Below are 19,139 nucleotides of genomic sequence, written 5' to 3'. Positions count from 1 at the left end.
GCAAAATGGAGGTTTCCTTGTATGACGGAGACATATATTAAAACTTTAACCCTAACAGGCTCCAATCTGTGCGTTTGTGCATGCTTATATAGATGTAGTGGGTACTGTGTCTATATAAAAGAAAATATACATAAACATGTGATTGTACATTTGAGTTTCAGTCGTTTTATTTCTGAAATGTATTGTGAATACAAAATTCTCCACATAACATAGCTTTAAACTTTAAAGTCTATTAATAAGACAAAACTAAGTATCATGGCATAGCATTAAAAAATAATATTTAAAGTTTTTTTTGTGCCCCTCCACAAAAGCATCTTGCTTTCTCTTTCAGTTAACCCTTTCCTTAATTTTGGATTATTTATTCCTAAAAAACATAGTATTGTTTGAGGTTTGGAGAACCAATTTTTGATATTTATATAAGCAGTGCTCATTCTTCTGTGATTTGCATTTTCTCCCAAATATTCTTTTTTTGAGACTTAGATATATTCATGCATGCAGTGAGAGGGGATTCCAATTGAAGAATATAGTCACCAATCATTAGACATGACATGGTCAGATCATATCGTTCCATGTTTTGGCATATAGTAAAATTTATTTAATTGTGATTGGACATAATATTTTTATTATATGTTTGTCAGGGTTTTTGTTTGCAATTTTTTATTTTGCAAACAATTCTGCAACAAAAATGTAAGAACATGACTTCGGTACACACGTTAGCTGTGCTGTACACCCAGAAGTACATGTGCATACATGTTCAATTGTATTGGGAAATAAAAATTCTTTTCCAAAGTTGTTGCATAAACTTTCAGTAGAGTGCATAAAATTTCCCTTGCCCTACAACCTTTTCTGCACTTGATATTATCACCAACTTCATTTTTTCCAACACAATATGTGTAAAATATTTTTTGACTGCAAACTTAAGTTCCATTTTCTAGATTATTCATATGGTCAAGCATGTCATCATAGATTTTTGGATGACATGCTTTTCCTTGTTCAATACAGCCAACTCAAGATTTTTGTTTATATATTTATATATTTATTTACATATTGAATTGTTTGCTCATTCAAGTAATTTGTATAGGCTTTTTACAGTTCCTGTATTTAAATTTTATAGCTTATGTATATTGTTAATATACAAATTTTTGAATTGTCATTTCTCCCTCTCTGTAGTGTATTTAATAAACACAAATTCTTAATTTCAAGGTAGTATAATTTGTTGGTATTTTTCTTTGCCTAACTGCTTTTGGATCTTTAAGAAAACTTTCTATTTACTAAAATGGTAAAGTTTTTCCTCTATATTTTCTTCTAAAGGTTTTCAAAATTGTCCTTCCAAATATAACTACATAATTCATTAGAACTGAAAATTTATGTTATAATGAAGGGTTCATATTTTTTCCCACATGAATAACAAATGGACACAGCACCATTGATTTAATGGGCCACCATTGCCTTGCTAATTTGCAACACCAGCTCTCTATGAAGTTTCCATATAAATCTGATTCCAGGGTCTCTATTTGGTGCAACTGGTGAAATTGCCCATTCCTGTACCATTACCACAGTATTTTTATTACTATAAGGAGCCCTAATATAAACTAGGACAAATCCTCCCATTTGGTTGTTCAGCAGGTGTATCTTGTATATGTTTGGCTTCTTTCTCTTTTATATTAATTTTAGATATATGCTATTACATTCCTTGGAAAAGTGTGTAGATTTTGACTGTGATTACAATTTAGAGAAACTAATATTTTATTACCTAATAATATTTTATTTAATATTTTATTAAATCATTTTGTATGATTTATATTTTTTCTCTGAATTGTCTGCAAATAACAATATTTTGAATCTTTACATTGTCTTTTTTTCTTATTCTGCTGGTTAGGACTTGTAACTCATTTTTAAAAAGAAATGCTGACAAAATGTCAGCAAGAATGATGAAATAAGAGACTTCTGATTTTCTCTCCTCTTACAGACACACTGAATAAACTACTACACAGGGATCAATTCCCTCTGAGAGAAATACAAAAATTAATTGAGTGACTCCTATACATTCAGTGACTGAGAAAATACCCACACTGAAAAGAGTAGGAAAATCTGAGAAACACTCATACCATACAACACAGCCCCTGGTACAGAGTTTTCTATTCAGGATGGAACCCTCAACTCTCAGCTTCTCCCAGAGATGCACATTTAGCACCCCAACTTTTAAGGCTGCTATCTGAGAAACTGGCTCCCAAATTACCTACCTCTGAGAGCTGATGAGTCTCAGCATTTGCAAGTCTCCCAGACCATATGAAACAAAGAGGCAGCTTTGTTTCACCACCAACCCAACCCTGACCAGCTCAGAAGGAGCAGGTGAAAACTCAAGGCTCCCAGTTTTTCCCTGAATGGGGTTTCACTGCATACTTTCCCAGCTGAGGGTCAAACTTCTAATCAGCTTGCATCTGGGAGCTGACTGGGATCCTCTGGGAGCTTGAAAGGGCTTTTGGACACTTGCCCTGTCTTCTCCTCCCAGCTTGCTCCAACAATAAAACAGTCTCCAGTTTCTCCCTAGAAGGAAATGTCCACCGTCTTGTGCCCCAATTTCTAAGGCTGCCACTCAAGAGACTGGCTCCTAAATCACCTAGTTCTAGGAGATGATGGAGTTCTGCAATTTCAAGTCCCCCAGAACACAAAGACAAAGGGCAGTTTTATATGGATGCACAAGCACCCCAGCGGTTATTCCCTCTGGCTCAGCAAAGAGCTAGCAGGCAAAATAACCAGTTCCCAGTTTCTGCCTGAGAAGAGCTAGGCTGCCTATAGAACATCCCAGCTTTCACAGCTGCTGCCTGAAAGGCTTCCAATCAGCCCCTATCTGGGAGCTGACAGGGCAGGCTATTAGAAGTCCTCTGGGAGTGTGAATGGGAATGTGGAAATTTCCCCACCTTTGGGTCACTGACTGGACTTGACATATTCTAATCTCCTGGGGGCCGCTAAGAACAGAGGCAGGGATTTGGAAAAACACAAAGACTTTAGAGGCGCCAGAATCTCAGACCAGATTGAGGACTTTTCCATCTATAGTCATCAGAAATATTGGCCTATAGTTTTCTTTTCTTGTAGTGTCCTCATCTGACTTTGATATCAAGGAAATGCTGGCCTTGTAAAATAAGTTGAGAAATGTTCTTCTCTATTCAATTCTTTGGAAGAATTTGAGAAGGATTGGCATTAATTTTTCTTTAAAAGTTTGGTAGAATTTTCCAGTGAAGCTATTTGTTTCTGGACTTCTCTTTTTTGGAAAATTCTCTAGTGCTACTTCGATCTCTTTACTTGTCTGTTCAGATTTTCTATTTTGTCATGACTCATTATTGGAGGGTTGTATGTTTCCAGGAATTTTCTTTCTTCTAGGTTAGTTGGTATATAATTATTCATAGTAATCTCTTATGATTCTTCACATATCTGTTGTATCAGTTATAATGTCTCCTATTTCATTTCTGATTTTATTTATTTCAGTGTTTGCTCATTGGTTTTCTTAGTCTAGCTAAAATCTTGACAATTTTGTTTATCTTTTCAAAAAACCAAACTCAGTTTGTTGATTTTTTCTATTGCCTTTCTACTTTCAATTTCATTTATTTTTGCTCACCTTTGTTATTTCTTCATTCTACTAACTTTGGGCTTAGTTTGTTCTTTTTCTGGTTCCTTAGTTTGTTCCTTTTTCTAGTTCCTAGTTAGCTTGCTTATTGGAAATCTTTCTTTTTTCTTAATATAGACATTTATTGCCATAAGCTTCATTCATAGAACTGCTGTTGCTGCATCCTATAAGTTTTGGGCTGTTGCATTTCTATTTTTGTTTGTCTCGAGACACTCTGATTTCTCTGTTGATGTCTTCTTTGACCCATTGGTTGTTCAGGACTCTCAAGTGTCCAAATTTGTCACTGCAGCCCCATGCAACCACCAAAAGCTCTGTTGTTTTCTTTTTCCACCAGCAGTAGTCCTCTGCCTGGACTGAACAAATCACTTTTATATTTTAAATTGTTTTACTGATTGTTCTCAGTGTAAGGATTAGCCTGCCACAGACTGTCATATCCTATTTTGAACAAGGAAACTGAAATCTGATTTTCAAAATCAACTCTGATAATAGCTTTCTTTAACTGGAGTATTAAGACCATTTACATTTATCACATATTTCTCATATGCCAATATGATGAATATGGATTCATTTCTATTTTTTTATATGTTTCTTGCCTATTCTGTCTTTAACCACTTTCTTAGATTGTTTTCTAATGCATTCTTTGTTTTCCTTTTTGTTACACTATTTTTTCCTATTTCTTTTTTGGGGGGAATTTTACACATATTTATATTCGTTAATGGTTTATCTTAAAATTTTGGTACTCACATTCAACTTAAGACTGTGAATGCTATTTGATAGATTTTCTCAGTTCTGAAATGATATAATGAACTTTAGATTATTTTGTGTGATTAACACATGCTATTGTTATTCAGTATGTTTATTTTATATTGATTTATTTATCCCACATATTTGGTATTATTATGCAGTAATGCTATAAGTAATGATTGTCTAGATTTTCCAAATATTTACTATTTCCTTTGATTACCATTTTTTCCCCTCAGATTTCTTAGATGATTTTTCTTTTTCCTTGAATCTCATCCTTCAGTTTTCTACAGAGATGCTCTGTTGGAACTAACCCAGTATGATACTGTATATCTGGAAATATTTCCCCCTTTTCTTCTCAAGAGAGAGTTTCATTAGGTGTGTAATTAATGTCAGTTGTTTGAAGATATCATTTTGTTGTTTATGCAACCATTGTTACTACTAAGATATCAACTGGCACTCTATTTTCATTTTTTCCTGAGTAATCTATCTATCCCATCCAACTCCTCTTTTTCCCTTTCAGGATGCTCTAAAGATACCCTCTTTATCTTTGGTTCTGATTTCACTAAAATATATCTTGCTGGGGATTTCTTTTTACTTATCATCCTTTGGAGTCACTAGGTTAACAGAGTGTGAGAATTGATGTCATTCAAGTATGTATGTCTTGGTCATTTTGTCTTCAAAAATTCACTTTAGGATAAGCTTTTTTGAAAATAGTGTGAATTTTTATTTACAATTATAGTTCAGGTTCATTTTAGCAAATTTGTGGTATATGAAAAGTTAAAAAAAACACTTTTAAACACAACTCCAAGAAATGATAACATCTTAATATAAGCAACTATTTTGTTTTTGCTTTACTAAGATATAAAAAGTATACATAGAAAATTTAATATAAATGAGTTTCATAGACTATTTCTCAAGTTAATTAATATTCTTCTACAACATAAATTTGGTGACTCTATGGTATTATATATATAAACCAATTTAACCAATCATCTAGCTTTCAAATATTTAAGTTGTTCCCATCTCTCCATTCTTATGCTCAGTTATCAGGATATGATAGTGAAATAAATGTGGAAAAATCTTTGTCTGCAGAAACCTTGCAATCTACTTGGTGAAAGCAAGCACTAAATAACACAGTAGTAAATATATAGTATTTTTTTAATGTGGGGAATGTTGAGGAAAAAAACATATGAAGTGGGAAAGGTGGATACAGATTATTAGGGCTTGCTGTGTGAAATATTAGCAAGTCCAGGAAAGGTTTCTCTGAGAAAGTGTTTTGATTAACATATGAATCAGAAACCAGTCATACAGATATCTGGAAGATCATGCCAGGAAGAGAAAACAGCAAGTACAAAGTCTCAAAGTGGTAACATGCCATGAGTAGGAAGCCAGAATTCTGGATTGAAGGAGGCATTGGAGAGCATGGGATGACATCAGATGGTACCAGAGGGTCAGGTCATGTTGGATTTTAGGGGTCGTAGTGAGGATTTACCTTTTACTGGGAAAGAAATGAGAAGTCTTTGGGGATTCTGAGGAGAGAAGTGGTATGATCTGAACTAATAGTATCATTTTGACTACTTTGTTGAGGATAGACTAAAGAGTGGACAACAGAAGCAGTGAGACCAGTTAGGAGGTTGCTTTAATGTTCTAGGCCAAAGATGATGGACTTATACTGAAGAGGCAATAGTGGGGATAATTTGGTCCCCAGATCAAATTCTGGAGCAAGACGCAAACAGGAGTTGCTGGTAGGTTTGTTATAAACAACCAAGACTGCAGAAGGAGATATGTTAGGAGAGGGGCAGAGACTATCAGGAGGTCATATTTATAGGTAAATATTGTGAATATTTCTACTCTTTTATTTATAAGTCCCTGAACATGAAATGTATATAGAAATATGTGTACATTTTAAATATTTTTCTATCTACGGTCAAATAATTTTCCAGTGTGTATTTTACTAGTTTATGCATTTGAGCAGTACATGTAACTATTTCCCTTCACACTCTAAAATACTAATATTGCTATTTTTAATTGCTGTAAATTTTATGAGCAAAAGTGCATCTCAATATTGATTTAATGTGCTCTTTAATTAGAACAAACAAACTTAATTTAAAATACTTGAGTCAAAATACTGCAAGATTTGACTTCTTCCTACTTCCTCTTTTACTCTTTTTTATTATTCGCTGTCCATAGTTTTAGTCTGTTTAATAAATAGGGATACTGACATTTGTAATTTCTTGCCCTCAGGACATTTGAATCCTCTTACAAGTTTTGGGAATTCTCATTATGCCCCTTGGACATGGCAATCTGAAAGGGGAATGTCCTTCTTATTTCCATTTTTTGCCAGACAAGATATTGGTAGCCTAGGCTTATGTAAGTAGTCTTTCCTGCCAACAACTTAGTTTCTTGATTGAATGACTCCATTGAAAAGAGAGAGGAAACTGTAATATTCAAAGGTGTCTAGCAAGGGCAACGACATCCATTGGTAGTGGTGATGCACAGGAGTGGGGAAGTGCCTTGACTGACTGTTCTTAATTATTAACTTCTGCAGACATGCTAGATGTGGTCCTATATAAAATCTGTTTCTCCAGGCTTTAGTGACCCTTTTCATCCTCCATACCTTTAAAATAATTCCACTTTTTTTCTTACTTCTGCCAGAGCTGTATTCTGTTGCTTGTAAGCTAGAACCCTGACAAGAACTGACTACAGTATCCCATTAGGCTCAAAATGGTTCTTGCATATTGCTGTTGTTTGGTACTTTAATGGGGCAAAGCTATTTTTATTCATTAGAAATCCTCTTGGTGAGAGCATTGCATGAACCGTTATGCAATATTTTTGTTAAGCCACTTGGAACTGAGACTGAGACCCTCACTAAATGATTAGCATAAGATAAAACAAAAATTTTATTACTCCTAAGAAAGAAAATATGAGACAGAGGGAGAGATTGCTGCCAGTGAGATGGCATAAGGCTATGGAGCTGAACAATTTAATTTTTTCTTATTAAAAACAAAACAAAAGAAAAATTAAATATTAATATTACTATCAAAATTGGAAATACAGGGCAAGTAGGAGTTGGTACCTATCATAGCAATGTGATTATATAATGACTCAAGATGATTATTCAGAGGTAGACTTATAAACATATTATTAATAAATATACAAGTAATCCTAAAATAAATTATGAACCCATAATGTATTATATTTAAGTACGACTTTTCAAGATTTTTGTTTTAGTCACTTATACTCTTTGTTACCATAACAATAACTGAGGCATATCAGAATTAAGTCTTTTCTTTTGGTAGGTTATTTTGTTTAGATTCCTCGTGTGCATTCCACGATCTTTTCAATTATAATTTACTCATTTTGAATTCTTATTTTGAGAGATATATGGCATATGCATATGGATAAAAGTTTGGTTAAAAATTGGATTTGGGTGGTATAATCCCTATGGATCAGAGTATAGCATTCTGTTTTCAAAAAATATTTCCTCCCAGTATAAAAATATCAAATTTGGTATTGATAAGTACTACTTCAATTGCAAGTGACTGAAACCACCTTTAACTGTGAAAAACAAAACAAAAGGAAAAGAGAGGAAAGGGAGATTTATGGTTGGGATACTAGAATATTTCATGAATAAGGGAGAGTTAAGCAAAAAGCCTCTCATCCAGCAAACCTGCAACAGGGAATTTGATATCCAGAATTAGGTCTAGAGAGCCTTTGTTTGGGTCTTGGGTTTTTCCATTGACTTGTGATCTCTACTCCTTGCTGCAGATCTGTTTAATTTTACTTTATTTCTATACATTAGCTTCCTATATGTGAAGAAAATTGAGCTAACCTATAGCTGGTGATATTTAGAGATTTAGACAGTTTAAGAAACATATAAAACCTACTATCTCTTGGTCCCCAAGTTCAAAAATCCTGAGGAAGGATCACATTTTACTAATGGTTAAAAGAGACCATATGCATATAAAATATCTTTTGAATTCAGAAATTGTCTATAACTTTGTAAACCTGGTAACTGTTATTACAATGCAATCACTATTAATATACAGTGTCTCTAACTCAGTGGGGTATCACATATGCTGTGTGTCCTAGGCAGTTCCCAGTTACTTAGTGTGGATTCTCCAATAGATTATTCACAAACAAATAATGTCCATTTTATGTTTTAAATCTTACAAAGGTTTAATGCAGTGTCTAGCACAGATAATTTTTAATAAAACTGTATAAAATACTGAATAATATGTTTTACTAAAAATCAACAATCCAGATAAGACTCAATTTAATAATAATAAATATAAACTGGTTAGAGTTTATTTAAGGTTCAGCTGATTTTATGTGTGCTTGATTTGAGTATCACTAGAAAGATTCATCTCAGAAAAAAAAAAATCATGTAGTTAGCAACTTAACTAAGATTACACCATTGATTTTACTTCCTCCAAATTGAATCATTTAATCTATTTCCAGCTTTGATATATGTGTAATAGAGTTGATAACTGCTAAATGTGCATAGTAAATCATTATCAAAAATAAGTACTTGTATAAAGAACTGTTTAAATAAATTGTCTTAAAATTAGTCATAAGTTTAGCTAAAGATTTTAACTATCAAAACTTACCTCAAATTTTAATGTCTTCTATTGAAACTCCCCTTTTAACTAAATATTATTAATGAAACAAAATGCCATAATTTTTTAAGTTCTAAATATCTAGTTCTGCAGCATAAAATTAAAAATTCAAAAAAGTTATAGGGAAATGAAACAATAAAATAATTTTTACATATCTTAAAAATTTACATTTTGCTTTCAATTCAAGCAAGATAAATCAATGCACATGTATTTTATATACGTTTTTCATATAAGCTTGTACAATGGTATCCAAAGCAGTCTTGAGGGAAGAACATGGAGCTGGAAGAATCAGACTCTCTGACTTCAGATTATACTACAAAGCTACAGTAATCAAGACAATATGGTACTGACACAAAAACAGAAATATAGATCAATGGAACAGGATAGAAAACCCAGAGATAAACCCACACACCTATGGTCAACTAATCTATGACAAAGGAGGCAAGGATATACAATGGAGAAAAGACAGTCTCTTCAATAAGTGGTGCTGGGATAACTGTACAGCTACATGAATGAAATTAGAACACTCCCTAACACCATACACAAAAAGAAACTCAAAATGGATTAAAGACCTAAATGTAAGGCCAGACACCATCAAACTCCTAGAGGAAAACATAGGAAGAACACTCTTTGACATAAATCACAGCAAGATCTTTTTTGATCCACCTCCTAGAGTAATGGAAATAAAAACAAAAATAAACAAATGGGAACTAATTAAACTTAAAATCTTTTGCACAGCAAAGGAAACTATAAACAAAATGAAAACACAACCCTCAGAATGGGAGAAAATATTTGCAAATGAATCAACAGACAAAGGATTAATCTCCAAAATATATAAACAGCTCATGCAGCTCAATATTACAAAACCAAAGAAACCAATCAAAAATTGGGCAGAAGACCTAAATAGACATCTCTCCAAAGAAGACATACAGATGGCCAAGAGGCACATGAAAAGCTGCTCAACATTACTAATTATTAGAGAAATGCAAATCAAAACTACAATGAGGTATCACCTCACACCAGTTAGAATGGGCGTCATCAGAAAATCTACAAACAACAAATGCTGGAGACAGTGTGGAGAAAACACAACCTTCCTGCACTGTTGGTGGGAATGTAAATTGACACAGCCACTTTGGAGAACAGTATGGAAGTTCCTTAAAAAACTAAAAATAGAATTAACATATGACCCAGCAATCCCACTAGTGGGCATATACCCAGAGAAAACCATAATTCAAAATGACACACGCACCCCAATGTTCATTGCAGCACTATTTACAATAGCCAAGTCATGAAAGCAACCTAAATGCCCATCGACAGATGAGTGGATAAAGAAGATGTGGTACATATATACAATGGAATATTACTCAGCCATAAAAAGGAATGAAATTGGGTCATTTGTAGAGATGTGGATGGATCTAGAGACTGTCATACAGAGTGATGTATGTCAGAAAGAGAAAAACAGATATCATATATTAATGCATATATGTGGAATCTAGAAAAATGGTACAGATGAGCCGGTTTGCAAGACAGAAATAGAGACACAGATGTACAGAAGAAATGTATGGACACCAAGGGGGGAAAGTGGTGGGGGGTGGTGGTGGGATGAATTGGGAGATTGGGGTTGACATATATACACTAATATGTATAAAATAGATAACTAATAAGAAACTGCTGTATATATAAAAAGAAAAAGCTTGTACAATGGTACTAATACAAATTTCATTGTGCTCTTCCTCTACTTCTTGACAAACAGGCTATCTTCTGGGGAAATTCACAAGATAAATTACCTGGCTACTTTCTCTTTAAATACTGGCTGTGAGAAGAACTAACTTCATATTTTAAAAAAGATCATGTTTATAATACATATATTTGTGATTTTTTCCAACTGAGAATTTTTTTCCATTAAAAATTCAGCACAGAAATAAGAAAATGTTTCAGTGAGTGGAGATACCAAAAATCCCATTACAAATTCCTTTCAAATTTTTCTTAAATTTTTAATTTTTATTGGAATATAGTTGATTTACAATGTTGTGTTTGTTTGTGCTATACAGCAAAGTGAATCAGTTAAACATATACATATATCCACTCATTTTTAGACTCTTTTCCCATATAGGTCATTATAGAGTACTGAGTAGAGTTCCCTGTACTATATATAGTAGTGTGTATATGTCAATTCCAAGCTCCCAGTTTATCCCTCCCCTTCTTCCCACCCTAGTAACCATAAGTTTGTTTTCTACATTTGCGACTCTATTTCTGTTTTGTAAATAAGTGCATTTGTATCATTTTTTTAGATTCCACATATAAGCGATATCATATGATATTTGTCTTTGTCTGACTTACTTCACATAGTATGATAATCTCTAGGTCCGTCCATGTTGCTGCAAATGACATTATTTCATTTTTTATATGGCTGAGTAGTTTCCATTGTATATATGTACCACATCCTCTTAATCCATTCATCTGTTGATGGGCATTTAGGTTGCTTCCATGTCATGGCTATTTTATTTTTTATTTTTTATTTTCTTTAAAGAAAAGAGTGGAATTTAATCTTTATTTACAGGACACTGCAAGATATGAAATTCCACATAGAAATAAGAAATCCATTGAGAGGAGAAGCTTCATACAGTATGTACCGTTTGGAACTGTTCAAGTATAGTTTCTTTGTAAAAAGTGCTACAATAACAAACCACGTGTAAAGAGTTCTTAGTAGAGAAACAGTAAGACAAACTTCTGCCAAACATAGTACACAACAAACAACTTTATGCCTCAGATGTACAATCTAAAAGTTGAAGGTCCCAGCAGTGCCATCCTGAACTTGGAATGTATACCCTTCAGAGGTAGTTTCTGGCACAACATTTTGATCTTCCTCTTCCTCCACAGAGAAATACTTCTCAATCAAGTTTAATGAAGCTTTGTACAGACTCATTTTCATGGTTTTGTAGAGCTTCAATTTTGTCCAAACCTCCACATTCTTCAATCTTTATACTAAGTTTCTCAGTTTCACCTAGTTTCTCAGCAGCCTGAAAGATATTTGAGATGGTATCCAGAATAACCAGAATAATTTTAGTGTCTTTCACAGTTAGGAGGTTCATCAACGGTTCTATTATGCCACAGTGAACAAGGTATACGATCTGCTCAACTATTCCGCCACTTGTGTAGTTGGTCACAGCCCATACAGCTTCCTTTTGTGTCCTAAAGTTGGCTTTAGAGAGAACGCCAACAAGAAATGGGACTAATCCATGATTTACAACTTGTTGTATCTGGTCCTGGTGGCCAGCCGTGATGTTTGACATTGTCCACGTAGCTTCCTTCTGAATATTAGTTTTGGAGTTTGTTAGCAGGCTGGGAAAGATGGCAAGTGCTCCTGCATCTGTTACAACCTGAGTCTGTTCATCTGTCCCAGTGACAATATTCCCTATGGCTCTTAGCGCGGGAGTCACAATTGGCAATTCAGTAGCTCCTAAAAGCTTCACAAGTTGGGGTACAACCCCAGTTTTCACAACCATTTCAATCCATTCATTTGGACCATCGGTAAGGTAGGAAATAGCCCAGCAGTTATCAGCTAAAACTTCTGGATCATCGTGATGCAGGAGACGAACTAAAGTAGGAAGAATTTACTCAACAGCATCTAAGGGGGGTGCAGGATTCTTGTTGTGACAAAGATTTGAAAGTGTCCAGGTAAGATTACGTAAGTAACCACATGCTAAAGATGACAAATCAGGAACCTCTAAAAGTGCCAACAGTGGGTCAACTGCACCATACTTGATAACCAAGTCTTGGAAAACCGATCCATCACCTGCAATGTTTCCTAGAGCCCATACAGATTGTTCACTGATGTGAGTGTGGGGAGATGCCAACAGAGAAATGAATGCTGGGATAGCACCTCCATCTACCACAGCCTTGGTCTGTTCTGATGTCCCGGAAGCAATGTTAGTGAGGGCCCAAGCAGATTCAAACTGAATGGGACTACAATCAGTTCTGCCCAAGAAGGACACATATTTTGGAATCAAACCAGCCCGGATTATGCTGACTATAGGGGGCTGTTTTTCCCTGGAAAGCAGTTACCTAGCAGCTTGAGTAGCTTGGAGCTGGCTTTCCAAATTGTTGCTATTTATGCCTTTGACAATGTCATCAACAGACCGATTTACAGTGCGCTGGTTGTTGCGGTTTTCCTGCAGTGGAGAAGCAGCAGCATCTGGAAAAGAGCTGACATTTCTCCTTTTCAGCATCTGGTCACCCTTCTTAGCTTTCCTGAGCTCCACATTAACTTCTATTCTGCGCCGCCTCATTTCTGTACTGTCTTTCCCCTTGTTCTTGAATCTGTTAAGGCGGGGAGATGGTGAATTAGCATTCTCACTGGTGGACATCGTTATGAGACAAAGGGAGAAAGCTACACAGCCGGCTCAAGCTTCCACAGGAGGCGGTGCGGGGCGCACAGGCTACGGATCAACTGCACTAAACGTCCACCACGGTCAGCCCGAGGATGGTGTCTTAGCTATTTTAAATAGTGTTGCTATGAATACTGAGGTGCATATATCTTTTCAAATTATGGTTTTCTCTGGATATATTCCCAGGAGTGGGATTGCTGGATCATATGGCAGTTCTATTTTTAGTGTTTTAAGGAACCTCCATACTGTTCTCCCTGATGGTTGTACCAATTTACATTCCCACCAACAGTGGAGGAGGGTTCCCTTTTCTCCACACCCTCTCCAGCATTTATTCTTTGTAGACTTTTTGATGATGGCCATTCTGACCGGTGTGAGGTGATACCTCATTGTAGTTTTGATTTGCATTTCTCAGATAATCAGTGATGCTGAGCATTTTTCATGTGCTTTTTAGTTATCTGTATGTCTTCTTTGGAGAAATGTCTATTTAGATCTTCTGCCTGTTTTTTGGTTGGGTTGCTTGGTTTTTTTGGACATAAAGCTGCATGAGCTGTTTGTATATTTTAGAAATTTATCCCTTGTTGGTCACTTTGTTTGCAAATATTTTCTCCCATTCTGTGGGTTGTCTTTTCATTTTGTATATGATTTCCTTTGCTATGCAGAAGATTTAAAGTTTATTTAGGACCCATTTGTTCATTTTTGTTTTCATTTTCATTACTCTAGGAGGTGGATCAAAAAAGATTATGCTGTGATTTATGTCAAAGAGTGTTCTGCCTGAGTTTTTCTCTAAGAGTTTATAATGTCTGGCCTTATATTTAGGTCTTTGGTCCATTTCAAGTTTATTTTTGTGTATGGTGTTAGAGAGTGTTCTAATTTTATTTTTTTACATGTAGCTGCCCAGTTTTCCAGGCACCACTTACTGAAGATACTCTCTTTCTCCACTGTATATTCTTGCCTCCTTTATTGTAGATTAGTTGAACATAGAAAGGAAAAATATATTCTAATACTCAACAAAAGAAACACTTATTTTAGATTTCAACAGAAAGTCATCCGTATTTTTTAGTTAATGAGTAAAACCATTTGTGTATCTAAACTTCTTCACATTTTTTTTAAACATCTTTATTGGAGTATAATTGCTTTACAATGGTGTGTTAGTTTCTGCTTTATAACAAAGTGAATCAGTTATACATATACATATGTCCCCATATCTCTTCCTTCTTGCATCTCCCTCCCTCACACCCTCCCTATCCCACCCCTCTAGGTGATCACAAAGCACAGAGCTGATCTCCCTGTGCTATGCGGTTGCTTCCCACTAGCTATCTATTTTACGTTTGCTACTGTATATTTGTCCATGCCACTCTCTCACTTTGACCCAGCTTACCCTTCCCCCTCCCCGTATCCTCAAGTCCATTCTCTAGTAGGTCTGCATCTTTATTCCCATCTTGCCCCTAGTTTCTTCATGACCATTTTTTTTTAAATTCCATATATATGTGTTAGCATACAGTATTTGTTTTTCTCTTTCTGACTTACTTCACTCTGAAAGACAGTCTGTAGGTCCATCCACCTCACTACAAATAACTCAGTTTCGTACCTTTTAATGGCTGAGTAATATTCCATTGTATATATGTACCACATCTTCTTTATCCATTCATCCGACGGTGGACACTTAGGTTGCTTCCATGTCCTGGCTACTGTAAATAGAGCTGCAATGAACATTTTGGTACATGAGTCTTTTTGAATTATGGTTTCCTCAGGGTATATGCCCAGCAGTGGGATTGCTGGGTCGTATGGTAGTTCTATTTTTAGTTTTTTAAGGAACCTCCATACTGTTCTCCATAGTGGCTGTATCAATTTACATTCCCACCAACAGTGCAAGAGGGATCCCTTTTCTCCACACCCTTTCCAGCATTTATTGTTTGTAGATTTTTTGATGATGGCCATTCTGACCTGTGTGATATGATATCTCATTGTAGTTTTGATTTGCATTTCTCTAATGATTAGTGATGTTGAGCATTCTTTCATGTGTTTGTTGGCAATCTGTATATCTTCTTTGGAGAAATGTCTGTTTAGGTCTTCTGCCCATTTTTGGATTGGGTTGTTTGTTTTTTGATATTGAGCTGCATGAGCTGCTTGTAAATTTTGGAGATTAATCCTTTGTCAGTTGCTTCATTTGCAAATATTTTCTCCCATTCTGAGGGTTGTCTTTTGTCTTGTTTATCGTTTCCTTTGCTGTGCAAAAGCTTTTAAGTTTCATTAGTTCACATCTGTTTATTTTTGTTTTTTATTTCCACTTCTGTAGGAGGTGGGTCAAAAAGGATCTTGCTGTGATTTATGTCATAGAGTGTTCGGCCTATGTTTTCCTCTAAGAGTTTGATGGTGTCTGGCCTTACATTTAGGTCTTTAATCCAATCCATTTTGAGTTTATTTTTGTGTATGATGTTACGGAGTGTTCTAATTTCATTCTTTTACATGTAGCTGTCCAGTTTTCCCAGCACCAGTTATTGAAGAGGCTCTCTTTTCTCCACTGTATATGCTTGCCTCCTTTATCAAAGATAAGGTGACCATATGTGCGTGGGTTTATCTCTGGGCTTTCTATCCTGTTCCATTGATCTATATTTCTGTTTTTGTGCCAGTACCATACTGTCTTGATGACTGTAGCTTTGTAGTATAGTCTGAAGTCAGGGAGCCTGATTCCTCCAGTTCCATTTTTCGTTCTCAAGATTGCTTTGGCTATTCAGGGTCTTTTGTGTTTCCATACAAATTGTGAAATTTTTTGTTCTAGTTCTGTGAAAAATGCCAGTGGTAGTTTGATAGGGATTGCATTGAATCTGTAGATTGTTTTGGGTAGTAGAGTCATTTTCACAATGTTGATTCTTCCAATCCAAGAACATGGTATATCTCTCCATCTATTTATATCATCTTTAATTTCTTTCATCAGTGTCTTATAATTTTCTGCATACAGGTCTTTTGTCTCCTTAGGTAGGTTTATTCCTAGATATTTTATTCTTTTTGTTGCAATGGTAAATGGGAGTGTTTTCTTAATTTCACTTTCAGATTTTTCATATTAGTGTATAGGAATGCAAGAGAATTCTGTGCGTTAATTTTGTATCCTGCTACTTTACCAAATTCATTGATTAACTCTAGTAGTTTTCTGGTAGCATCTTTAAGATTCTCTACATATAGCATCATGTCATCTACAAACAGTGACAGCTTTGCTTCTTTTCCAATTTGGATTCCTTTTATTTCTTTTTCTTCTCTGATTGCTGTGGCTAAAACTTCCAAAACTATGTTGAATAATAGTGATGAGAGTGGGCAACCTTGTCTTGTTCCTGATCTTAGTGGAAATGGTTTCAGTTTTTCACCATTGAGGACGATGTTGGCTGTGGGTTTGTCATATATGGCCTTTATTATGTTGAGGTAAGTTCCCTCTATGCCTACTTTCTGGAGGGTTTTTATCATAAATGGGTGTTGAATTTTGTCAAAAGCTTTCTCTGCATCTATTGAGATGATCATATGGTTTTTTGCCTTCAGTTTTTTAATATGGTGTATCACATTGATTGATTTGGGTATATTAAAGAATCCTTGCATTCCTGGGATAAACCCCACTTGATCATAGTGTATGATCCTTTTAATGTGCTGTTGGATTCTGTTTGCTAGTATTTTGTTGAGGATTTTTGCATCTATGTTCTTCAGTGATATTGGCCCGTAGTTTTCTTTTTTTGTGACATCTTTGTCTGGTTTTGGTATCAGGGTGATGATGGCCTCATAGAATGAGTTTGGGAGTCTTCCTCCCTCTTCTATATTTTGGAAGAGTTTGAGAAGGATAGGTGTTAGCTCTTCTCTAAATGTTTGATAGAATTTGCCTGTGAACTTCTTCACATTTTATTCTGTTATTTGAGTGGCCAGGAACTCACTCATTTGGGTTCAGCCAAACTTCAGGTCATTAGCATAAACTGCCAGGATCCTCACACAATTGTTAAATTATGTAAGTTTATTCATTATGTGTTCATGTACTTTTGTTCCAACTGTTTGATGGAAATATATAATTAAATCTTAAAGGAATAAAGGCGACTAATTCTATACCAGAAATGAGCAAACTTTAAAAAAGAAATCAACTCAAAAAACAAAACAGTCCCAACAACAATGCCTTATAATTAGTATCCTTATTTGGAATAGAAAAGATTATGTAAATATTTATGTTTAGAATTACATATTATATCATTAGAATTAGAATTTATGGTTCTGAGATACAGAGGAAAACAGAAACTATCAAATGAAAACAATTTGCTTCACTTAGGTTTAACAATTATATTTTGTAGCACTAGTGGCTGATTCAGATTGTGGATATAAAATGATTAATTAAGATCTCAAGAAATTGGAGATTAGAATTTCTTTGGTAAATATCACAGCTCTGTAATATATTCTCTTGTCTCACAATGAAGAAAGGGAGAGAATTATTTTCTCTCTCAAGTCAGGTTCAGTCAAGTGGCTTTATGAAAGACCAAACAGATTTTGATATTTGTCCCGTGCAGTCTGCTTACAGAGCCAGGAGGGGTAGTTTCATGAAGACTTTGTGAAGGAAAGAACCAGGAGATGTATCTTCATGAGGACACCTCCCAGAGTTTGTTGGGGAACAAAATTATGAGAGCTTTCTCTCAGGGACTAAAAAAGGGGATGGAGACCAGTTATTTTTAAACCTTTCTCAACTGACTGCCTTGAGGAGGCGTGGGCCCTCTCAGAAGTGTTACAGGAGGGATTTTACGTGACCATATGGTGCAAGTATGACTTCTTTTAAGTGAAATACAGATGAGGGATCCCCAGTGGAGAACAGTCTCTGAAAAGTCCACAAAGCTTTCCACAAGAGATAGAGTTTGATTACCCACTAAACTTAGAGGATGTCAGTGATAAATCATGATAGTACTAGTCAACTAGACCTGGCCTGGCTACTGCTACAACATTGGAATGCTTATAAACCATGTTTAGCAAGTTGGAGAGATTGTGAGGAAAAGAAGCATAAGACTAGGGGAAATTAGAAAGAAAATCAATTGTACTCACTTCAGGTGTCCTGTTGGAGCAGGTTAGGTCAGAGGGAGAATATAAGCTGAACTTGAAATATGATTCAGAAATATCATTCAAAGTTTGCCTGTTATATAGTATATTATTAGTTAGGTTTCTCCAGAGAAACAGAACAATAGGATGTGCATGTGTGTGTGCATGTGTGTATATGTAGATAGATGGATAGATAGATACAGATAGATTGATAGATACAGAGATAGATATATAGAGAGAGATTTTAAGAAATTGGCTCATGTGATTGTAGAGGCTGCCAAATCCAAAATCTTCAGGCCAAGCTAGCAGACTAGAGATCCAGGGAAGACTTTCAGTTTGAGTCCAAAGGCAGTCTGCTGGTAGAATTCCCTTTTCCTTTAGGGAGCTCAGTCTCTTTTGTATTAAAGCCTTCAACTGATTGGATGAGGCTGTCAACTGAAAACAATGCACCACATGAGCTGTGAGCTTCAGTTTTATTTGGAGACCTTACTGAGGACTATAACCTGGGAGAACCTCTCAGATAGCTCTGAGGAACTGCTCTGAAGAGATAGGGGAGGGGCCAGTATATACATATGAATTTTTTGGCTGGGTCATACATGTAGTCAAGGCTAAAAATATTACTTCTAATCACAAAGAACAGATACCTCAAGTTAATCATTTGAGGACTTCTTTATGTATTGGAAGATACAAGAATCTGAGGTCATTGAAATTCTTTTT

The 19,139-nt window shown here is 35.3% G+C and overlaps 1 pseudogene; it reads right to left on the bottom strand.

Annotated features, from left to right (window-relative positions):
- Positions 1-11,603: 11,603 nt before the first annotated feature.
- Positions 11,604-13,355, bottom strand: LOC103004485 (importin subunit alpha-1-like; annotated as a pseudogene).
- Between the last annotated feature and the right edge of the window lie 5,784 nt (positions 13,356-19,139).

Source organism: Balaenoptera acutorostrata, chromosome 5 (genome assembly GCF_949987535.1).
Source record: "Balaenoptera acutorostrata chromosome 5, mBalAcu1.1, whole genome shotgun sequence".
Taxonomy (NCBI): domain Eukaryota; kingdom Metazoa; phylum Chordata; class Mammalia; order Artiodactyla; family Balaenopteridae; genus Balaenoptera; species Balaenoptera acutorostrata.
The sequence above is the reverse complement of the archived record's forward strand: the minus strand, read 5'-3'. Positions and strand labels throughout refer to the sequence as shown.